Source organism: Antechinus flavipes, chromosome 3 (genome assembly GCF_016432865.1).
Source record: "Antechinus flavipes isolate AdamAnt ecotype Samford, QLD, Australia chromosome 3, AdamAnt_v2, whole genome shotgun sequence".
Classification (NCBI taxonomy): domain Eukaryota; kingdom Metazoa; phylum Chordata; class Mammalia; order Dasyuromorphia; family Dasyuridae; genus Antechinus; species Antechinus flavipes.
In genome coordinates this window covers 605,774,595-605,799,399 of record NC_067400.1, presented here as the reverse complement: position 1 = coordinate 605,799,399, position 24,805 = coordinate 605,774,595, and positions in this window count along the sequence as shown.

Genomic DNA, 24,805 nt, shown 5'->3' with positions numbered 1-24,805 from the left:
TTCTCCCATTTAGACCCAGGGCATTGTCTGTCGCAGCTGCCGCTGAGATAAACCCTCACCCAGAACAAAGTCGAAATGACCTTTTACAAGTAGAATCGGCCTTGTTTCCCTCCAGACTAATTTATCAGCCTTCATTTCAGCCCAGGAGCTCAGCGGAGGCCTGAAAGAACATTATGAAGACCGTGAATGGACAGAAGGATTAAGATGCTTGCCTAGTTTCCTCTTTTTTTCCCCCTTCTCCAACAGACACCTTCTGGATTTACTGAGATGTAAGCTTTAAATGACCCTAAGTGGGAAACCGACATAAACTGGGGGGGGGGGGGAGCAGTGAAAAAAGAAAAAAAAAACAACTCAATATCCTCTACTAGGGAGAAGATCTGGCAAAAATTCATCAAGGCTCCTCCTATTCCAGCCTACATCCGGATAACCACAGTGGTCCCCCCCTCCAAACCTCCCCCCTCAACTTCTCAGTGCATCCTTGCCTCCTTGGCAGCAGGCAGGGCTAAAGTAAACTCTGGGAAGCTAGACAGACCGAGGAGCCCACTCCCAAAAACAGAGAGGCAGAGACAGAGACTTTTCTGTTCAGGTGATTGGTAAGATCTAAAATTCTGCCATCCTTGGACCCTAGACCCAAGCTCTCTGCACATCGGAATGAACTGCTTCCTCTAATTGCTCGTCGGAAACACTTGCATCATAGGGAAAGACACATCCACATCCACATAGATGACTGACATTTGCCTGAATTATGAGGATATTCAGGGAGGATTGCTGGACAGAATATTTTCCAGTTTGGGTAAAAAAATTTTCTGGCTTCCAGGTGAACCAGCTAACTCCTGCCCCCGTGTCACACTACTACATGACCCTCCCACTCCTTTCTTTCATAATTTATTGAACACGGGGGAAGAGGAGGAAGGAAGTCTTTCCAACACCGACATATTTATGCCGTGTCATTTCTCAGAAATTCAGTAGATGGCTATTACTCATGCCTTCACTTTTACAAAGAGCTCTGAAGACATAGAAATTCCTTGAATAGTATAATTACAGATTGAAAGGTGAACAGAACCTGGCTAGACATCATCGCACCCCCTCATTTTACGACTAAGGAAACCAAGGCACCGAGAAGTTAAACAACAGTAGAGCCATTCCATGATTTTGTCCATGTATTCTTAGCACTTTCATAATCCGTTGCACATAGTAGGGGCTTAATAAAAGTTGACTTGATTCAAATAACTTAAATTTGTCATAGAGAAGGCAGAATGCTATAATGGAGGAAACACTGGCTCTTCAGGCAAAGAAACTGGATTTAAATCCCACACCCAACACTTATTAATTAGGCAGTGAACCTGCCTAGCCTCAGTTGCTTTTAAAAAAATGACGGGAGTCGACTCTTGTGGTCTTTTCTAGCTTTAACTAGGGAATGCCATGACCTGGGTTCAGTTTCCCCCCCTGTAAAATGAGGGGATTAGACTAGATAACCTCGGGGGGCATTTCTAGCTTCAGGTCACTTGTTCTTAGCCTAGGGGTCTCTGATTTCCCAAGAGTCCATGATCTTGGAATCTTTAAAAAATTTTTGATAACTATATTCCAATGGTATTGATTCTGTTGTAATCTGTATTTTAAATCTTATGTATTCAAAAACATAGGAATCTCTGGATTTCACCAGACTGCCAGAAAGACTGCCAAAAATATTAAGAACTTCTGTTCTTTATCTATGATTTAGTGGTTGAGGGATGGGGAGGGGGAACCTTCAAGGTCATCTAATCCAAATACTGCATTTCACAGTTGAGAATGGTTGATCAAGGTCCCACAAATAGTAAAGTAGCAGTTGCAGAACTTGAATCCAGAACACCCTTCCCAAATCCATCAGCTTTCCATTACACTACACCAGTCACAATCATTTGCATTTTTATTTTTTCATTTTCAAGTTTACTCCAAACTTTTGCCTAAACCATCCCCAAGGGAGAGTCTGTATCATGATTATTGTACCCATTTTAAAGAAGGGGGAACTGAAGTCCAGTGAGGTGACCTGCTCTTGAGTGTGCAATGCAGCTAGGATGCAGAAAGCGAGATTTTTTATCTCCTCTGTTGTGATTTTCCTTGTTAAAGTCAGGGAACCCAAAACCTTTCCGACTTTCTGCAGCTGTCTGATCAAAATCCAGTGGAGGCTAAACAGTGTTGCCCCAATCTCCCAAACATTCATTCTCCATCTGCAGAAGGAGATGATGAGAAGAAGGCATTGTGCCAGACTGTCTTCCCCTAAATGAAAGATGGAGGGACTGCTGTGTTTATCTCCTTTGGAGATCCTGAGCGTCTCTTCGTCTAACTGAGTTAAAAGACCACACAATGAAGACAGCACACTGTCTGAGGTTTCCATGTGTCTCCCTGAGATGCCTTTGGAAGCAGATCCATATAAACACGGTGAAGGTTCATTTTCAGGCTGGAATGAACAAAATGACTAAAGGAATTCTGAGCTACTTCGGGGTTTGTTACTTGAGGGAAATACTAATCAAGAGCATCCTTGGATCTTAAGTCTAGATTTTAAGAAGGGATGTTGGATACCATTTTACAATGGTAGAAACTGAGGCATGGGGAAGATGAAATCACTTGATTAAGATCAAAGAATCAGAAATCTAGGCCTAGAAAGGATCTTTGTTTTTCATTCAAGTTTACCCGACTCTTTGTGACCCATAGGGTTTTCTTGACAAAGATACTGGGGTAGTTTGGTATTTCCTCATCCAGCGGATTAAGGCAAATACAGTTTAAGTGGTTTTGCCCAGAATCACATGGCTAATAGCTTTAGGATTCATATTCAGGTGTTACTAATTCCCAAACCTGCCTACTGTATCTGAAGCAGGATCTTACATAGACTCATTGGTTTAAAGCTGCAAGAGAACTTACCCACAATTTTATCCAACCTCTTTTCCCAACACACCTATTGCTTTAATCCCACTCTGATTGTCAGGGTCCTAGATCTAGAGGCAGAAGAAACACAGGATCGTGAATTTAGAGAGAGGATGAACTTTAGAAGCCATCTAGTCCACTTCCCCTGATTTTACAGTGGAAGAAACTGAGACGCAGGAAGATTGAGGGACTTGCTCAAGATCATACTGGCAGCACCATCAGGATCAAAGGTAGAGTTTGAACCAAGGTTCTCTGAACTAGCAGATGTTCTGAGTTATTATTCTTTCAATTGGCAACGAACTAAGTCTGTGAAATCCAGACTCTGCCCAGCTCCTTTGGGAAGGAATCGTATTTGCTGTGGCTCTTCTGATGGATGGTGTCTATGTGACACCAGATGGATCACACCTGGCAGTAGCATGTGATGGCCCTTTTACTTATATCCACCTTCAAATCCCAAGAGAGCTGAGACTTACCCAAGCAAATCCTTGCATTTTAATTATCCTACCTCAGTGTTTCATACTATCGGCCACGGGGGGAGGTGCAGGATATGGTCCATGAAAAATGTCTGCATCTATATTATAAATCCCAGGTGTGTTTTGGGAGTTGTTTAACCTCTTCCTTATAATCATCATCTCATTGCATTTATCTTCTTCTATGGAATGCAGATAGAAACAGAATCTGAATGAGTCACTTTCTGCTATTATTCATTTATATTTAATGCTCTACAGACCATTGAATACTAGTAGATAAAATCACTGATTTGAGAGACGTAATAAAAATATAAGCTCATCTTCTGAAAACTCTCAGAAAGCATCCTTGGTACCACTCAAGTAACAATAGGCAGAATGACAAGGACGATATGCAGGTGCTTCTTGTTCCCACATGACCTTAAACTCCTCCAAGGGGTCCCTGTAGTTTGAAACTTTTCATTCTCTAGAGCATGGAAGTTATGAGTTCTTGGTATTTTATTTTGGCTAATCTATTATAAAATGATGTTCTAAAATTTTATGGACCAATGCGAAATGCTGGGCAATGTTCTGTCTGTGATGATACTCTTTTTAAAAATTGTCCAGGGTATTTAAGAGTTAATTATAATGAATGTGATCATATTTCAAGATAATTAATTGTTATGGGGAAATGGTATTTTTTATTACTGCCATGAGAGATACAGTATCATGGAAACAACACAATATTGGGGCATCATGAGATCTGAATTCTAGTTCACCTACATGCTGTGTGTGACCTTGGACAGCTCCCTTCCCCTTTCTGGGTCTCAATTTCCTTATCCATAAACTGAGGCGTTAGGACTAAATAATCTCTCTCTCTCTCTCTCTCTCTCTCTCTCTCTCTCTCTCTCTCTCTCTCTCTCTCTCTCTCTCTCTCTCTCTCCTCTCTTTCTCTCTCAAATAATAATAGCATTTAATTTTTCAAAATACATGCAAAGATAACTTTCAATATTTACCCTTGCAAAACCTTATGTTCCAATTTTTTCTCCCTTCCTTTCTCCCTCCCCCCTCCCCTAGATAGCAAGTAATCTAATATAGGTTAAACACATGCAATTCTTATAAATATATTCCACATTTATCATGCTGTGAAAAAAATCAGATCAAAGCGGGGGGTGAGAAAGAGAAAAAACTTAACAAATAATAATACAGAGGTGAATATCTTTCTGGATGCAAATGACTCTCTACCACAAGTCTCTTGGAATTGCCTTGAGTCACTTCATTGTTGAAAACAGTCAAGTCTATCATAGTTGATCATCATGTAATCTTGTTATTGCTGAGTACAATGTTCTCTTGGTACTACTCACTTCACTTAGCATCAGTTTATGTAAGTCTTGCCAGGTTTTTCTGAAATCATCCTGCTGGTCATTTCTTATAGAATAATAATATTCCATAACATTCATATACCATAACTTATTCAGTCATCCCCCAACGGATGGGCATCCACTCAGTTTCCAGTTCCTCACCACTACAAAAAGGGCTGCCCCAAACATTTTTGCACATGTGGGTCCTTTCCCCTTTTTATGATCTTTTTTGGTATTACAGACCCAATAGAGACACTGCTGGATCGATGAGTATGCAAAATTTGATAACCCTTTGGGCATAATTCCAAATTGCTCTCCAGAATAGTTGGACCAGTTCATAATTGCACCAACAATGTATTAGTAGGACTAGATTATCTCTTAGGACCTTAGCTGTGTGACCTTTAACAAATCACTCCCTTCTCTGATCTTAAGTCTCTTTATCTCTCAAATGAGGGGCACGATAGGTGATACACACTTGCCATCTCAACTATTGTATAGGCTAAGGTCGATGGATTGGATGAGCCTGGGAGTTCTGAGCAGCAGTAGGCTAAGCTGAGGAGGTGTCCATACTAAATCTAGCCCCATTTTGGGGTAAAGAGGCCACAAGGTTGCCTAAGAAGGAGTAAACCAACACAGGTTGGAAATGTAAGGGATCTAAAGGTCCATTAGCAATAAGCTTGATTGAGGTCTAGGAACCTTCTTTTGCCTTTCTTTTGTATTCCTACGTTTACTATAGTGCCTGGTACATACACTAGGTATTTAATAAAATATTTATTTGGAGACTGACAGATTGGACCTGTGAGCAGCTATCATGGGGAGTGAGATAGGGAAACCCAGTCTCAAACTAACAAAAATCTCTAAATTGAGAAGTTCAAATTAGATGATCCCTAAAGTCACTTCCAGCTTTGACATTTCGTAGTATTGTATGAACACTGAATAATGTTTAAGGTCACTTGGAGGAGCGAGCAATAGGGAGCTCCTATGAATTAAGCAGAGGACAAAAGGGTATTTTTTGGTCCAACCATTAAGAGTTTTCTGATTTATTCTCATATGTCAGCCCAACTATTCTACAAAAAAGCTTTTCCTGACCACCCCATTTTTGCTAATGTCTTCTCTCTATTAATCATTGACCATTTAGCCTGTATATATCTTGCTCATATGTAGCTTTTTTTATATATCATCTGCCCCCTTGAGAGCAAAAGGAACTGCCTTTTGATTTTCTTTGTATTCCGGTGCTTAGTACAATGACCAGTACATAGTAGGTGCTTAATAGATGCTTATTGATTAAAATTGATCAGTGGATTTTATAGGTTAAAATTTCACAGTTGCTCGCTTCTGTCTCAGTTTTTTTTTAGCAGCACGGATTGCCTTGGTGGGACCTAGCACTGCCTCTCCCCAGCCTTACAAATCTCTCTTTGAAAAAGGCATGTTGTGAATACATTCTAAACAACCAGAAAATGGATACCATGTAGTCACCAGGGCAAGATCTGAAGGAGTTTTGATTCCATATATTCCTTTATAAAGATAGTGCCAATTTAGCGGAGAGGGTAGCGGTATCCAGATGGTAAAATCGGGATTGCATGGATTATAATTTATTACCTATGGTAGTCATACAGATAATTTATCCACACTCTACATTTTCTATACTGCTCGCTCTCTCCTTTCTGGGCTATGTTTTCACTAGACTGGCATTTTCCTACTCTGATGAATTAACTGTCAATTGAAGTTACTGAGATAAATCAAAACAAATGGATAGGGTGCTCCATATTGACTTTCTCCTCCCAATGATTCTCAAAGCCACTTTCTGAGACTGGGGCTGCTGCTGGCGCCTTCTCAGGGTTCTAAAGCCATATACAAGGAAAAGGCAGGGACTGGGGGATCATCAGGATGGTAAGCACTTATTAAATAATTTGGCTTAATCATTTAAGTAGCCACTGACAAAGTATTTGAAGGAACTGTTCATTTCTGTAAGGGTTTTCTAATAGACTCCATTGGCTGGGGGGAAGATATAAGGCAAGTGAATAATGAAAGAGTTATAAATCCAAATCACCAAAGCAATGACAAGAGCCATTTCCCTTGTTTAAAGTATTTAAAGTTATTAGCCCTCAGAGATCAAATATATGCACATTGTTTATTTGCAGGTAGATTGTGAGGGGATCATAGAACCTTAGAATTTCAGAGTTGGAAGGGCCCTTGGACACCCCGGAACCCTACCCATCCATACCTGAAAAAGAATCCCCCTGTGCAACAACAAATTTGAGAAATGGGCATTAACCTTTACTCAAAGACTCTGAGTGAGGGGAAATCTTTTAAATCCTAAGGAAAGTTTTCCCCTTTGGGTACGATTCTAATTGTCTATAATCTTTTCTTCATATAAAGCCCAAAATGTGCCATTTGGCAAATTCTCCCTGGCTGTGCTTCCCCGGATCCAAGTTGAATCTTTTCCATGAGAGAAAGGTGATACTTAAAGACAGCTGTCATCTCCCCCTCAAAGTCTTCTCTTTTTTAGGCAGCTAGGATAGAGCATTCGACCTAGAATCATGAAAACTTGAGTTCCAATCTGACCTCTGACACTATGGATTCTGTGATCTTAGGTTCTGTTGACTCAGTTTTCTTAACTGCAAAACAGTAATAATAATAATAATAGTGAAGATCAAATATGATCATTTTTGCAAAGTGCTTACTTAGCGCAGTGCTTAGCACACAGTAGTCTCTTAATAAATGTTTTCCCCCCTTCCCTTATTCCTACTAAGATAAATAGTTAAAATTTGTTTTTTATCTGTCCCCATGTGAAATAAATGTAAAGCCTTTTACTTTTAAGGCTGCCTTCCTATGGGCACTTTTTACATTGGTAAGTTTTTTGTTTTCTCAATTGTGTCTAACTCTCTGTGATTCCATTTGTTTTTTTGTTTGTTTGTTTTGTTTTGTTTTGGGGGGGTTGGCAAAGATACCTGAGTGATTTGCCATTATCTTCTCCAGTTCGTTTGACAGATGAGGAAACTAAGGTAAACAGGGTTGAGTGACTTGCCCAGGATCACACAGCTAGAAAGCGTCAGAGGCCAGATTTGAAGCCAGGAAGATGAATCTTCTTGACTCCACGCCAGCAATCTATCCACTATGACACCACTTAGCTGCTCAGATTAATAAGCATCTTCCTTCAAACATAGTGCCTCCAGATTTGGAAACCCAAATGCCATCTTCTAAGGGAGACTTTTCCTTATTCTCTTAGATGTTCAAATCTTCCCTTCAAAGGTTGCCTACCTTCTATTCTATGGATTCTAAAATGTACGTGGTTGTTTATTGTCTCTCCAATTCAAATGCAAGCTTTTTGAGGGCGTGAGGCTAGTTTTTGTCTTTCTTTGTAGTTCCCATGCTTAGCATGGTGCCCAGAATATAGTAGGTGCTTAATAAATGTTCTCAAATTGTGTTGTATTAAATTGAATGACCAACTCTTCTGCCTTCAATTCAACTCAATTCAACTGCCTTCAGAAGTCTAGCTTTCTTAGCTTTCACATCATACTAATTATATTTGTAGCCCCTGAAATTTGATTTAGATTTGAAGGATCTGAATTCAAATCATGGTTCCCCTCTTTATTATCTGTGAAAATATCTGTGTTTTTTTTTTTTTCCAAGAGAACTTTTGTCTCAGTCATGCCTTTCCCATCTTGTGCATGTGAATGATTGAAGTAGGGAGAGAAGGACTGAGGATGCCTGATACTGTGATTAGAGAACAGAGCCCTTTGAAATGTAAATGTAGCAGATGGATTCTCTTTGAGAGAATCATTATTTCCAAGGCCCATTGGTTCAGTCCATTCATTGGACCAGATCATGGATAGCTACTGGACCAGAAGCAGTGACAAAAGAGCAAGAGAATAACTAGTTTGAATCCCATGTACGGACATGTGTATTAAAGATGAGACTAATAAAAAAGATGTCACATACCTATAAAAGATGGTGTGAATAAAAAATGTCAGAAGTTTCTGTTTTTTATGATTGGAATTTTTGTAAAAAGGGACCCTTCCAAAATCACAGAGATGGAATCCAATTTGGCCTAAGCATGGTCTTGCAAGTTTGATTCCGTACAGATAGAATTTCCCATTCATCCTGTCCTCCATGGTCTCTGTGGTGTATGCATAAGTAAACCTCTCAATTAAAGGAAGGGCTGGCAAGGAGAACAGGATTGGATGTTTATTCTACATGCGTGGGGAAGGCTTTTGTTGTTGCAGTTGCTTTTACAATCATGTTCTAATCAAGAGAAAATGATTTGAAGATTAAACAATATGGCTTTTCCATTTTGATGGGAAAAAGTACTATCAGTTCCCAAGCAAGACCCCCAAAACAGAGGAACTTGAATAAAGATGATACAATGGAACAAGATCTTTATTGAGGATTGAAGGACTTGGGTTCAGAATTTTACTCTGTCACTTCTTACCTATATGACACAGGCGAGTGACAATTTCTCGATGCCTCAGTATCCTCATCTGTAAAATGGGAGAGTTGGACTAGAAGGAATCCAAGGTTCCCTCCATCTCTAGATCTATAATCTACAAAATTAGGGCATTTAAATAGATGACTCCATAATAATCTTTTGCTGTAAAGCAAACATCTTTTAGGAAATTTCCAAACAAAGGTTTTTTGAGGGGTGGATGGGGAGAGGAGGTAGAGGAGGAAAAGAAGGAAGAGGAGGAAGAAGAGGAGAAGGGGACAAAAGAGGAGGAAGAGGGAGAGAAAAGAGAGATAACAATTCTTTTTTTTTTTTGAGATACAATTCTTATTCTCCATTACATCAATAATATGTCTGTATTTTTGGGTGATTATTAAACTCTACTCTTGAGATGAGTTCAGAACAATCATAGTTTTGAAACTAGGGTGGGCCTTCAAGGCCTTCCAGTTCAATACCTTAATCTTACAAGTGAAAATAAGAGAGAGAAATTCATGTAAGAAATGAAAGTCAGAAAAACATGGTTTTGAGTCTAGTTTCTAACATATATAAGTTTGTGATCCTGGTCAAGTCAACCTCAGCAGCTCAGGGTCCCATAGCTAATAAGTATTGGGAGTGGGACTCATACCCAGGGATTACAGCCCTCTGTAACATACCTAAAATAAGGTCCATCTGACACAGGATCACAGGTGGAGGAGGATTGGAGACTAGGTAGCTTCCAGTTCTTTTTCTCTGACTTAGGTCTGTGCCCCTAGCTCAGCCCCACGCCTGGCAAATAAGCGCTGGCTGAATTGAATTTCCGAAGGATCCTCATCCAACCTGGTATTTTTGGGGTTAGTGCCCATTGCTGGGAGTTGTGGTCCCCAGAGCCAGACTCAGTGATCTCTGATGCTGATTCTTCCTCACCTTGAACAGCCTGGAGAAAGTTCCATTCGAAAAATAAAAGGTTAAAAAGGAAGGGAGGGTGTTCAGGGAAAGGGGAGAGAGAAGGCCAGCCCGCTCAGCAGTAGGTTAATTGGAGAATGGAATACCAGTGTCTGTGCAATACCACAGTTCCTTGGGACAATGTCCTAAAGAGGTCCCAGCCCGGGATTGTTAGTGAATTAGCTGAAGTCAGAAACCTCCTGAATGAAGTAAAGTGGAGGGGAAATGAAGGTTAGGGTATAATTCAGTCTCAATTAGGTGGGCCATTCACTGGGGCTGAAAGGCCTCTGAGCTTCCTTTCTTGAAGAATGGGGAGGGAAGCAAACTTTTGTTTGCCCAGGGGGTGAATAGCTGATTTTTTTTTCAGGGATAGATTTACCTACAATCCAGTGACATTAGGAGAGGTGGGAAAGGCCGAATTGGAAATAATCCCCATGTCATGAGTAGGAGTGACAGCAGACACAATACAGTGGAACCGAGGTGTTGGCAAGACCCAAGACTCCTGCTGCAAAGGCCTTAGAGACTCCTGGAATATTTCAGTATTGTGGAGAACAGTTAGTCCAACAGATTTAATTTATATGTTACTTATTGAAGCTGGTCATGTCTGTATGCACACGTATACAAATATAGACAAAGATATGTATGTGTGCAAATATTTTTGTGTGTACACAGACATGTATATATACCCAAAAGATGTGTCCACACACATAAATAAGGACACATGAGACATACATGTTCAAATATACACATGTGTGTGTGCACACATATATTAGTTATCCAGATTTTGCTTGCAGAAGGGAGAACATATCATCTCTCATATGTCTGTATGTGTGTACACACACAAAATATAAAAATATATACATGAATTAGATAAATATATAATATTTACTCATATGTAAGGACACAGTTATACACATGTATGTGTGTGTTCATATAGTACATATAACATGCGATCATATAATATACAATTCCTATGTCCATAGAGGTTTATGGGTGAATTTTCAAAACATTTTATTTCTATTTAGTTGAAAATATTCATTTAAATGTATACTCGTCTTTGCCAAAGAACACTAGTGCCTCTTCCTACATAAAGCCCTTCCTACCCCTCCACCCAAGATGCTGGGGCCCTGACTTCTTCCCCAAACTCCTGGAAATATATCACACCATTTTAAAAACTGTATTTTCTATTACCTTAGGGTCATGTGGTGTTCAGTGTGGCTCAGTAGAAAGAGTACAAGACTTGGAGGCAGGAAGATCTGAATTCAAATACTATCTGACACTTACTGGCTGTGTTAACTTGGACAAATCTCTCTGATGATAATTCACCAGGAATCCTAAGGATTCTGGGAGGGGGGCAGGGATTGAATTGAATCAGAAGTCCCTCACAGTTCTAAAATTCTGTGATTTGGGAAGTTAGTGAATGAATGGATCAAGCTCAAATTTGATCAATTCATTATAAATTCATAAAACACACACCTGCTAACATACACATATACATGACAGACATACACAAACAAGAAGAATCAAGAATCAATCCATCTGAGTCTTTGAAGTGCTATTTCAGGGAGTCATTGACAAGGCTGCCCAATGTAGCTCAACGGGCAATCCCAGCCCTCCAGCCCTTTGACCAATGACAAGGGGCAGGAAGTGAATAACTACTTCACTGAGTTGAGAGGTTTGCATATTGCCCTGAAATGGCCAATTTAGAGTATTATTATTTAAAAAAGGGGGGGGGGAAATTTCCCTTTTCCCTCTGCTCCAACCTATGAACCAGAAGCCATACCACTAGGGACTTCCCATCAGTCAGTCAATCAGCAAATATTCTACACTCAGACATGATCAGAATTAAACCTTTAATTGGCTCCTGAGTCCCAAAGCCATTCTGAATGCCTCTCCAGCATTCCAAGGGGAGTATATTTATAATCCAGAACTGAGATGAGGCACTTGTTGGTGACGCTAGGTCTGTGTCTGAACAACATAATCCAATTGCGTTTACTTACTCTATCTGGTATCAGGAGGTTGACAGAGACCAAGAGCTATACCCAGGGTGGGCTGACTGGTACTTGCGCCAGGATGCCAATATTTGGAGTGCCCCATACTCCTTCAGTGGATGGAACCAGTGGAGCTTAGTGTTTAGTTAAGAAGAACAATTAGCAAAAAATAGGAAACTACCAGATGGAGAATTTCCTCCTTCCCTTCTGTCCATGTGAATTATTATTATTGTCATTTCTCATCTCTGTGTGTGATGGGATTCAGAGAGAAATGGTCCCACACGAGTTACTATTCTTTTGTGTCTAATGTTTTCCATAATATCCCACTGACGGATAAAATGCTTGCTCTCTGGAACTGAATGAGAATTTGGGGATGAAAGCTCATCTTGTAGAGCCTTCTTAAATGTTTTTCTGGGACAACTCCAGCAGCAGATGGGACCATGGAGATCCTAGCTGCTTCCTACTGTTCCCACATGGTTTTGATTTCTTCTGCTAGATCACTGAAAGCTTTTCTTTCTACCTAGTTTGGAGGTTCTGAGTGTGTGGTATGACAGAACGGATCAAAAATGTTGTTTAAAAATTTTTGTGGCTCTATGTTATATCTTGCTATTATTACCTTCATCTCATCTTTCTAGATGGGGTTCAGATACTGTAGAATTGGTACCGGCACAAGTGACTCTCCTGCTGTTTATCTCTTATATTTAATGTACTATTGGTTATTTCACAAGTAGAAAAAATACCAGCTTTTTTGAAATTAAATAAAAGGGTTAGGATCTAAGATCCATCTCTCTTGGCTCCCTGAAAGCCTTTTTTGGGGGGTACAGCTTCAATAGCAGACAGGTCAATAGGGAAGACACATATCTATATTCTGTTCCCAAATGATCTGGATCTTTTTTAATTGGGGTAGACAGATAGCACAGTGGATAGAGCACCAGGCTTGAGGCAGAAAGACCTCCAGTCTCAAATACTTCCCATCTATGTGACCCTAAGAAAATCACTTCATCCTGTTTGCCTCGGTTTCCTCATCTGTAAAAATGAGTCGGAGAAGAAAATATCAAACCAGTATCTTTGCCAAGAAAATCCTAATGAGGTCACAAAGATTTGGACATGACTCAGAAACAACTCAAAATAGCTAATGTTTCATATAATTTGGAGACTATTTGTCATAGTGATATCATTATTATTATTGGAAGCATGGAATAAGGAGCTGGTCTCAGAATCAGAAAGACCTATAAATCCAAGTCCAAACTATGATACCAGCTGGCTTGTGACTTTAGGTAAGTCACTTAAACACTCAGCATCCCTAGGAAATTGTCTTAAGACTCTTAAGATACAGAGAAGAGACCCACCTTCAGATAAGTCAACAGGGATGACATGAACAGTGTGTTGGTAAATCTTTAACAACCTGCTTTCCAGAGGGAAAAATATACACTGTCCATACTTTAAAAATAATCTATATTATTGAAAATTTTCCCCATCACTTTCTTAAGTCCAGATACTCAACAAAACAACAAAAAAGCCCTGGTTTATAGCATTTGTTGATTTCTGAGATGTAAAAGCTCATGTTTTAATAATCAACTCTTGAGATCCAATTCTAGCTACCTCTAGCATATGAATGGATGATGTCTATATTTTTAAAGTTACATATAATCTGGAAGATGAGTATTTGTTAAAGCAACTAGTAGAATTGAGTGTCTGAATCGGGATCAAACTAAAATCACGAGATATGGAGGTTTGGGAGTCAACAGATGCCTGGATTTAAATCTTCCCTCTGATGGTAATTTACCATTTCATCACAGTCAAGTCTCTAATTCTGTTTTCTCATCTGTAAAGGGGGATAATGAGAACTCTAGTCTATTCCTTATTTAAAAAAAAAAAAAAAACCTCAAAAGGTTTTTTGAGAATAAAATGAAATTGTGGGTATAAAGTGTCCTGTTAACTTTAAAGTAACATATAAATGTCTCTTTTTCTCTCTCTCCCCTCCCCTTTCCTCTTGCTTTCCTCCCTTTCTCCTTTCCTTCCATTTTTCTTTCTTCCATCTTTACTTTTTACCTCCCTTTTTCCCTTCCTTCCTTTTTTCCCTTCCTCTCTCCCCCCTTCCTTCCTTTTCTCTTTCTTTTTTTTCTTTCTCTCTCTCTTTCTCTCTCCCTCTAGTCTTTCTTTCTTTCTTTCTTTCTTTCTTTCTTTCTTTCTTTCTTTCTTTCTTTCTTTCTTTCTTTCTTTCTTTCTTTCTTTCTTCTTTCTTTCTTTCTTCTTCCTTCCTTCTTTCTTTTATTCCTTCCTTCCTCCCTCCTCTTTCTCTCTCCCTCTATTTTTCTTTTTCTTTATTTTTTCTTTCTTTTCCTTCCTTCCTTCCTTTCTTTCTTTTTTTCCTTCCCTCCTTTTCCTTCAAATAAAATTATTAAGACCCCGTCAAGTGTAATGCCCCATATCAGTCACCTTGGGCAGGTGGTTGTGTACTAGATGACTTGTAAGATCCATTTCTTTTTCTAAGATTTTCTAGTTCACTGACTTCAGTGCACTTTAGACTCCTCACTCCTAGGTACTGGACTAAGAAAAGTGATGGGGAAGTTTGTTTCAGAAATCAGAGGGCAGGATTTAAGGTGAGGTTGGGGGTGGATAGCAGAGAAATCATTCTGGGGATTTGCTATGGAAGAGATTCTTCTCTGGCATGGGTTGGACTCAATTTTCTTTTTTCCATCCCTTCTGCCTCTGGTATTCTATAATTCTAGATGAGAAGGAAGACAAAGGAGTCAGAGAAGGAACCATAGCCAGAAATTGATTTCAGGGGCAGCAGCCTTGGGCTCAAAACAAGTTGGACGATGAAATTATTTTTTACTTTTCAGTCATTTTTCAGTTATTTCTGATTCTTCATGATCCCACTTGAGATTTTCTTGGCAAAGCTATGGGAGTGATTTGCCATTTCCTTCTCCAGCTCACTTGACGGATGAGGAAACTGTGGTAAATAGGGTTAACTTACCCAAAGTCACATGGCTAATAAGCAGCTGCACTAGATTTCAGCTCAGGAAGATGAGTCTTCCTGCCTCCACGTTTGATATTCTATCCTCTTCATCACCTTGATGCAGATCTTAAGTTTCTTTAATATGGAATTTCCATGGCATAGCAGAAAGGAGTCTGAATTTAAAAAAGATCTTAGTTTGAATTCAAGTTATAATAATTACTAGCCATAAGATCTTGGGCAGGATAGGTACCTTCCTCTCTAGAAGCCTCAGTGTTCCAGATTTGTGATTATCCAGTTTTTGTTTAGAGATTTCCAGTGAAGGAGAACTATCCCCTTTCAAGCAGCTCAGCACACTTGGAAAGACCTTCCTTCGGGAGGAAGTTTTTCCTGACATCAGCCATCCATTTTTCTCTTTGCATTTTCCATTCCTTGTTCCTCCTTCTGCTCTCTGAAGCACAGCAGGACAAGCCTAGCTCTGTTTCCACATGCAAGTCATTTATCTGGATATGGAGATGGTCATCATGTCCCTTCCACCAGTATAGCCTTGAGCAACCCTCATGGCCCCTGATGAGTTATTTAACCTGTTGAGATTTCCATTTCCTCTTCTATAAAATGAGAAGCTTGGAAGAAATGATCTCTGTGTTCCCTTCTTCCTCTAAGTTTTCTGTGATCTTAAGTCTCCAGACTTAGAATCTCCCCAGTTCTTTTAACCAATCTTTATGCAGATCGGTCTCACTTAAATCAAATTCACGAACAAGTCAAGACATCACTCTCATGATGTCATTGGTCATATTGCTTGAATTTGGATTCCCTCCAGCTAATGAAGGTCCTTCTTAAAGTGTGGTTCCCTAAATCAAAACTCTAGAAGGGGTATGACTGGGACAATCAATCAATTAATCAATGAGCATTTATTAAGTTCCTACTATGTGCCAGGCATTAGACTAAGGTCTGGAAATAACAACAACAACAAAAGGCAAAGAATGGTCCCTATCTTCAAGGAGCTTAATTTTTAGCATGAGAGACACATGCAAACAAGCATATGCAAAGTCAGCTATAAAATAGGAATAGATGAGAAGAAAAAGAATAAACAGGAAGTAATTAACAGAGGGAAGGGATTAGAATTAAGAAGGGAGAGTTCAAAGGGACAGGGACCACTACCTTTCTCCACCTAGACACTAGGGCCTCTCTTGATTCTCCCGGAAATCATATGGCTTTTCTTGGCTGCTATTCCACGGGGTTGATTTACCTATTGACGCTGCACACTGTACACTTTCTCAGGCTGACTTGAAGCCAGACCAAAGTCAATTTCTTAGCACACATTTTATGGACCTCCGTAAATTTGGCCTCGATTTGTAGCAATGATAACTTAAGTTATTGCTTTATAAAACACCCCCAAAGAGTTTAAATCAACAGATTTATATTGAAACAAAATATATTTGTAATAAAACATTCCCAGGCCAGAACTAATAAACCAGATGATGCTATTCTCAAATATTCGCTGTGAAATTCATCATTTATACATTTGTGGGCAGCACCTGGGCACTGTTTGATTCCAGTTTGCTTTCTTGGCAACCACCCACCTTACTCAAATAATCTGTTGTCTATTCCATCATCATTAAATGGCTGAATCACCAATTAATATCAATTGAACCTGATATTCCCATAGCATAAAAGTGAGGCTTTCTGCACATGTCCCCTAATCCAACCAATTATTAACTACTGACCTGCTATGGAGGAACTAGATTCCCTGGCAGTTTGAAATCCAACGTGATCTCATGCTATATTTAAAGAGATATGAATCAGGAAGTGATAATGCCATTGTACTTTGTCATGATCATACAGCATATAGAGTGATATATTTCTTTCTAGCCATCACATGTTTAAAAAAAAGAATATTGATAAATTATAAGCCATTCAAAGGATGGCCATCAGCAAATGGAAGAGCCTCAAGTTTAGACCATACAAAGATGGATTGAAAGAAAGGCGGTGTGTAGTTTGGAGGAAAGTAGACCAGGGGGAGGATGGGAAGAGATTTGATAGCTGTCCTTGACCATTTGAAGGGCTTATATATAAAAAACAGATTCAGCTTGTTCTGTTTGGCCATAGAAGGTAGAACAAAGGATGATGGGTACAAAGGAGATATCATTTAAGGAAATTCTTTTTAATAATCAAGATAACCTGGCGTTTTATTGGTAGAGGGAACTCCAAGGTAAAAAAAAACCCCTTCAATGTAAATTAGCACCTTCTTAGCACCTTATAGTTTTTATATAAGACTGCATAGCTTATGGTTAGAATTTTAATTAAGTTTTAAGAAATATTAAATAAGAGATTAAGTAACTTGCCCAGGGTCACATAGGCAGTCTGAACAATATATATCAGAGGCAGCACTTGAACCTTGGCTTCTTGACTTCAAGGCTGGCTCTCTCCCCATTGTTCCATATTATGTAAAAAAAAATCAATGGTTATTCATATAATGAATGGTTATTCATTAAAATGTCCCTAAATGTCAGAGAGAGAGAGAGAGACAGAGACAGACAGACAGAGGATAGAGAGGAAAGAGAAAGAGAGAAGAGGGAGAAGACAGAAGTACAGAAGGAGAAAGAGGGAAGAGAGAAACAGAGATAAAGACAGGAAAAGAGGAGAAATAAAGACAGATAGACAGAGATAGGAACAAACATAGACATCAACATGGAGACAGAGATACCAAGAGGTAAGTGGAGGATGTGTTTTGTTGTTCTGAATTGGATTTAGGTGACAATGACCTGAACCTTAAAGAGAGGAACAGCTAAAAAAGTATGGAGCAAACTGGCTTATGCCAGGCACTAAAGAATAGCAGCCTTTTGCTCCTGGTAGGTCAGAAATAAGGAGATACTCTGTGGGAAAGGAGTACCCAAGGAAATACCCTGTCTCTGATAACATGCACCCTAGCAAACTTCTGAAACTTCAGTCAGAAAAAAAAAACTTATCTCCATCAACCCCATTGGATTTAACATGGTTACTTTTCTGAGTCCCTCATTCAGAGAGCTACTGCTAAAGTCCTGGGTCCAGAACATGTTTTATTGATTTGGGCACGAGGCTTAATTCTCTTTTTCTGAGAACAAAATTCAAGTTAAAAGAATCCGGTTTTCCCTCTTCTCATCTGCAATGATAACTTGAGTTATTGCTTTATAAAACACCCTCAAAGAGTTTAAATCAACAGATTTATATTGAAATACTATGTGCCTGGCATATAGTAGGTGCTTAACCAAAGTCACCCAATGAGTTTAAGTGGACATTGGTGATTGTTACAGTCATTTTCCATTTCCGTAGTGTCTCACAGATTGACCCCAAGCCTGAAATACACTCCTCATTTGTGTCCATATATCTCTTTATATCTCCAATATCCTTCTGAGTATGATGCTGGCTGCCTCAGTTTCCCCATCTGTAAAATGGGGATAATAACAGCACTTACCTGCCGGGATTGTCATGAGGATCAAATAGATCATATTCATAAAGTACTTTCTAAATCTTAAAAGTGCTAGATAAATGCTATTTAATATTATTATCATTATTGTTATTGCTCTTTTCCAAAAGGGATCTTTCCTAGCTTCCTAAATTATTAGTATTCTGTTCCTCTGGAAATACTTGGTACTAGTGTACATGTTTCATCCTTCCCACATTCCCTTCTTCTTCTTCTTCTTCTTCTTCTTCTTCTTCTTCTTCTTCTTCTTCTTCTTCTTCTTCTTCTTCTTCTTTTCTTCTTCTTCTTCTTCTTCTTCTTCTTCTTCTTCTTCTTCTTCTTCTGGTTTGCTGAGGCAATTGGGGTTAAGTGACTTGCCCAGGGTCACACAGCTAGGAAATATTAAGTGTTCTGAGACCAGATTTGAACTCAGGTCCTCCTGACTTTAGAGTGCTGTATCCATTATAACACTTAGCTGCCTCCTCCTTCTTCTATAGGTTATAAACTCCTTAAGGGATTTTTTTTTTGTCTTGGTATCCTCATCACACTGTTTCTCGAGTAGCATATACTTAATAAATGCTTGCTGGAGTGAATCACTGACATTTCAATAACGTTTTCAGGTTTGCAAAACAGTTTGTGCATATTATCTATTTTGCATCACCAATGATTCCATAACATAGGCACTATAGATAGTATTATTCCTATTTTATAGATGAGGAAACTGAGGTACATAGGATCACACAGGTTTTAAGTGCAGGGCAAAACATGAAAGGTCATAATTTGAACTCGGGTCTTTCCTGCTCCAAGTACAATGCTATACATCTCATCTCGTCATCTCCCATTCTTAGAGTTTGGAACTCTACCACCATCAAAGACCCAACTTTTGTCTTTGGCTTTAATATAGTGGCCGAATGATCATGTCCAGCTCTGGAATGCGTTGTAGTTTTCAAGGTGACACATACTCTTAGTCTCTGCCTCTCGTGGGTATTTTACAAGTCTGGAATCAAAAGATCTAGATTCAAATGCTGCCTCTGATACGTAATATCTGCATAACTATGAGTCAGTCACTGAGTCTCTCTGGGTCTTGGTTTTCCCATTCATCATTGGTTTAAATAGTCTCTGAAATTCTTTCGGATTTAAATCTAGGAAATTACAATCTCTTTCAATTGTTTTTACAAAAAGAAGTTCCATGAGAACAGGGGCTGTCTTTTGTCTTTCTCCAGCACTTAGCACAGTGCCTGGCACATAGTAGGTGCTTAGCAAAAGTTTGTTGATAGACTGATTTGTATCCCCAGTGATGACACCAGTAGAAGAACTTAACAAATGTTTGTCAACAAACTAATTTGTATCCCCAGTGATTAACTCAGTGCCTGACACATAGTAAGAGCTTAATAAATTTTGTTGACAGAGTATCTCCAGGGATTATTAATACAGTACCTGGCACATAGTAGGTGCTTGATAAATGTTTATTTGACAAACTGATGTGTATCTCCAAGGATTATTAGCATAGTGCCTGGTCTATAGTAGGTACTTCACTAAAATTTGTTATCAGACTGATTTGTATCCTATGATTAACATAGTTTTTGGCATATAGTAAGAGTTGAATACATTTTGTTGACAGAATATCCCCAGGGATTATTAGCCCAGCTCATGATACATAGTAATGTGTATAGTAATGTCAATGTTTGTTGGCAGACTGATTTGTATCTCTAGTGATTAGCACAGTGCCTGGCACATAGTAGGAGCTTAGCAAAAATTTGTTGACAGACTGATTTGTATCCCCAATGATCGCACAGTAGAAGAAGTTAACAAATGTTTGTCAACAAACTAATTTGTATCTCCAGTGTTTCCACAGTGTCTGACACATAGTAAGTGCTTTATAAATTTTATTGACAGATGATTTGTATCCCCAGGGATTATTAACACAGTGGCTGGCACATAGTAGGTGCTTAACAAACGTTTGTTAACCGATAGATTGGTATCCTATGATTAACATAATACTTGGCACATAGCAAGAGCTTAATAGATTTTGTCTGACAGAGTTTATTAGCTAGTGCCTAGCACATAGTAAGTGCTTAATAAATGTTTGTTAACAGACTGATTTCTATCCCCAGTAATTATTAGCCCAGTTCTTGACACACAGTAAGTGCTTAATAAGTGTTTGTTGAGGGACTGATGTGTATCTCCAGTGATTAGCACAGTGCCTGGCACATAGTAGGTCCTTCACAAAAGTTTGTTAACAGACTGATTTGTGTCCTCAGTGATCAGCCCAGTACTTGGCACATGGTAGGAGCTTAATAAATGTTTATCAAGTGACTGACTTGTGAAATAATCCCTCCTCCCCACCCCCTTTCCTGCCCCATGGGTGCACAGCCTAGCCTGGCTGCTCCGATTTGGTTGAGCCAGGGCTGAGTGAGTGGAGTGAGTGAGTGTGTTGTTTCATTCTTCTTGAAATGCTTCACCACAGTAGGCAAAATGGATGAAACATGAAAAAAGGGGGAACGATAAATAGTTTCCTAACCTTGCTTTGATAATGGAGAAAGTTCTTTAGACTTATTAATCCTCATTTTGCTTTTGGACTGTCAGCTTGGGAGTGACAGTGAAAAAGCTTCTGACGACTTTGCCTAATTTGCACTCCATTCACTTTCCCATGGAAGCCCATCAGGGCTGGCGAGGAACAGCCCTGCAATTGAGCTCATTCAATGCCAGAGTGATATACTGGGAAGCGGGCCAGTTTTTACAATGCCGAAAAGAGCAAATTGGACGCAAGCTTTGTTCTTCCCTTTTCTCTCTTTCCTTTTTTATTCCAGTCTTGCACCAGTTAAGCTCCTCATTTGCTCCCTCCAGAGCTCTGGGGCTCAGGTCACCCTCGGGGGCGCCTTTTCAGGTGATCTCCATGAACTGGCTGCCCTGGCCAAAGCAAAGGATGCTGGGGGAGAAAATTTCTGACAGGCCTTGGGGTGCTGCTGACCCAAAAGGGGACGGCGGGGAGGGGTGACTAGAGCAAGAGGATCAAATGCTGATGGGAAACACTCATTTAATTTGGGAATGGTTATGGAGGCTAACTGGAGAGTACAGAAATTTGGCAAGCTGCTGAGGAGGTGGGCAGAAAGAGAAGAGGCATTAGCTCAAAAGTATCAAAAGATACTTTCCTTAAGGTCTTCCTTCCTTCCTTCCTTTCCTATTTTCTTCCTTCTTTCCTTCCTTCCTTCCTTTCCTATTTTCTTCCTTCTTTCTTCCTTTCTTTCCCTTCTTCCTTATTCCCTCCTCCCTTCCTTCTTTCTTTTCCTCCCTCCCTTCCTTTCCTTTCCTTTCCTTTCCTTTCTTTCTTTTTCTTTTTCTTTTTCTTTCCTTTCCTTTCTTCCTTTCTTTCTTCCTTCCTTCTTTCCTCCTTTTTTCCCTCCTTTTTTCCTTCCTCCCCCCTCCCTCCCTTCCTTCTTTCCTTCCTTCCTTCCTTCCTTTCCTATTTTCTTCCTTCTTTCCTTTCCTTTCCCCCTTCCTTCCTTTTCTTTTTCTTTCTTTCATTCCCTCCTTCCTACCTTACTTAAAAACAAACAAAAGACAGTAATTTCAGGATATTAAAATTTTGAACTCTCTTATTTAACAGAGAAAAAGAGTAAAAATAGTCTACTGGGGAGTCATGTGCCACAATGTACACAACATTCTGCTGTCCCCTCCTTCCTTTCTGACCGCACTGATGTATGTTTCATCTGTTCTGCAGGACCCATAATGACTCTCCTAACCATTCAGACTTTGACTTCCTCAGACTCCTTTTCTATCCAGAAAATAAGGAGCAGTGTATGGGGATTAGGTAACTAACTATAAAACACTTCAGTTAGAAGTTCATTCATCTTCTCAGGGCATTGCAAATCTGTTCTGTGAAGGATACAAAATTATATCGGTGGATTCTCTCCCTCTTGTTGTTTTATTATAGATTTACAGAATAAAATGAAATTAATGAAGCAAATACCCTTTGGGCCCCCATCCAAAAGCTTTTCTCCTCTCCCCAACCCATTACACAGTTACTTATGTTTAGCAATATCTTATTTCCTCCCTTCTCCAGGTCTAATTTCCTGCTTTTTCCCTTTAAACAGTAGTGTCAAAGAATGATTCTCAGGTATATCCCATTTATTTTTTTTTAATGGAGCTAACATAGTTTTCCATTGGGAGTGGGGAGGAGGGGGTGGGAAGTCTCTGTTCAATGATTTTTTTCTTAAAAACTATACATCCATTACATAATACTGGCTGATATTTGTATAGAGTGTTTTCAGGTTTACATCATCTCACTGGAGTCACACAATTACCCTATGAGTTAAATGTTAAAGGTAATATTCTCCCCATTTTAAAGATGAGTCTCAGATAGCTTAGGTGAATGATCTCACACAGCTAGGAAGTGTCAGAGGTCTACCAAAGTTTCTCCTGATAGCAGATTCACAGCTCAAAACAAGTTTTATTGAATTGTATATTTTTTCCATTGCTGTCATTTCCTCATTATCTCCTATCCCAACCTTCCCAGTAACAAAGTACAATTGTGGGGGAAGGGGAGAGGATGGGGAGGAATCATCTTTGATAATGATCTATCATTTGTAATAAAGTATACTTAAATTCAGCACCAGTAATGCACTACTTTCATAAGAAAAGAGAAGGAATTTTCATTATTAGTGGGCCAAAATTTTCATGTCTTTTAGTATTGATTTCTTTTCTGTTGTAGTCTTTGGGCATATGATTCTCTTCATACAAGTCTTCAATCATTCAGTCAGTCAACAAATATTTGTTAAACACCTCGTACATGTTGGGCCTTATGTTAGTGAGTTTGCCCCTATGCCAACCTTCCCCTTAACATGGATCTTTTCATTAGCATAACTGTTCATAGTCATGCAATTCCACTACCTGGCCAGGGATGTATTCTGTATAATTCTCTATCCCAAGGGAAGTCCTATATAAGGAGTTTGGCTATAATCTGCCAGGCAAAAGTCAGCTACACACAGAGAGAAAGAGATCTTCAGTCTGAAATTGGTCTCTTCTACTGTGGCCATTTAAGGCTCACTAAAGTTTCTGTAGATCACACATTATATATCCTAATTTTTTTTAGAATTTTTATTTAAAATGTAAAGATAGTAATCCCCTTCCCCTATCCCAAATGAAGAATTAGTTGTGGGACTCCTATTATTGTTATTGTTTGTCCTTCATTTTTGAAAGGGACCAATGACACCACAGGTGATATATTATACATTGAAATGTAAGGGGGTAGGATATCACCAGCTGTTAATGAATTAGGATGGCCAGTTTTTTTCCATCAGAGATAAAATTATTTTGACTTCTTAAAATGGCAAGCCATGACTCTGTGTGTGTGCGTGTATGTGTGTGTGTGTGTGTGTGTGTGTGTGTGTGTGTGTGAGAGAGAGAGAGAGAGAGAGAGAGAGAGAGAGAGAGAAAGAGAGAGAGAGAGAGAAAGAGAGAGAGAGAATGTTGAGAAGAGAGGTGGTTAAGGTCCTTTTGTTCCCTTGCTGTAATTAGAGACACTCCAGAGAGCTGTAATTTGTCACTCAACTTTGTCACTGGTATAGTGTTGTTGCTTGTGTTATGTTTGTTAGTTGTATTGTATTCCAACTTTGGAAAGTTAATTGCACATGACAGGTTCGTGTGTGTGTGTTTTTAAGGACAAAAAAAATCTGTTTTCATTTAATTTGGGGCTCAGGTGTCTGGAAGCTGTTTTCTGTAGGCATCTCTACAGTGCATTATTGTTGTTGAAAATGGCATGTGTTAATAGAACTTGGAATTTAGAAAGTGTTTCTTCCTGAGAGCTTGAAGTACCTGGATTATTGTATATGCTAGATCACTCCGGGACTCAACTTGGGCTCATGGTCAGAGACTACAGGATTTTGGGCTCGTGGTCAGAGACTACAATATCTTGGGCACATGGTCAGAGACTACAGTATCTTGGGCGCATGGTCAGAGAATACAGTATCTTAGATTCGTGGTGAGAATACAGTATCTTGGGCTCATGGTCAGAGAATACAGTATCTTGGGCTCGTGGTCAGAGAATATAGTATCTTGGGCTCATGGTGAGAATACAGTATCTTGGACTCGTGGTCAGAGACTACAGTATCTTGGGCTCATGGTCAGAGAATACAGTATCTTAGGCTCGTGGTGAGAATACAGTATCTTGGGCTCATGTTCAGAGAATACGGTATCTTGGGCTCGTGGTCAGAGAATATAGTATCTTGGGCTCATGGTGAGAATACAGTATCTTGGGCGCATGGTCAGAGAATACAGTATCTTTGAGTTGTAAGAGACATTAGAGGTCATAAGGTCCTAACTGTCCATGATATCCCCAGCA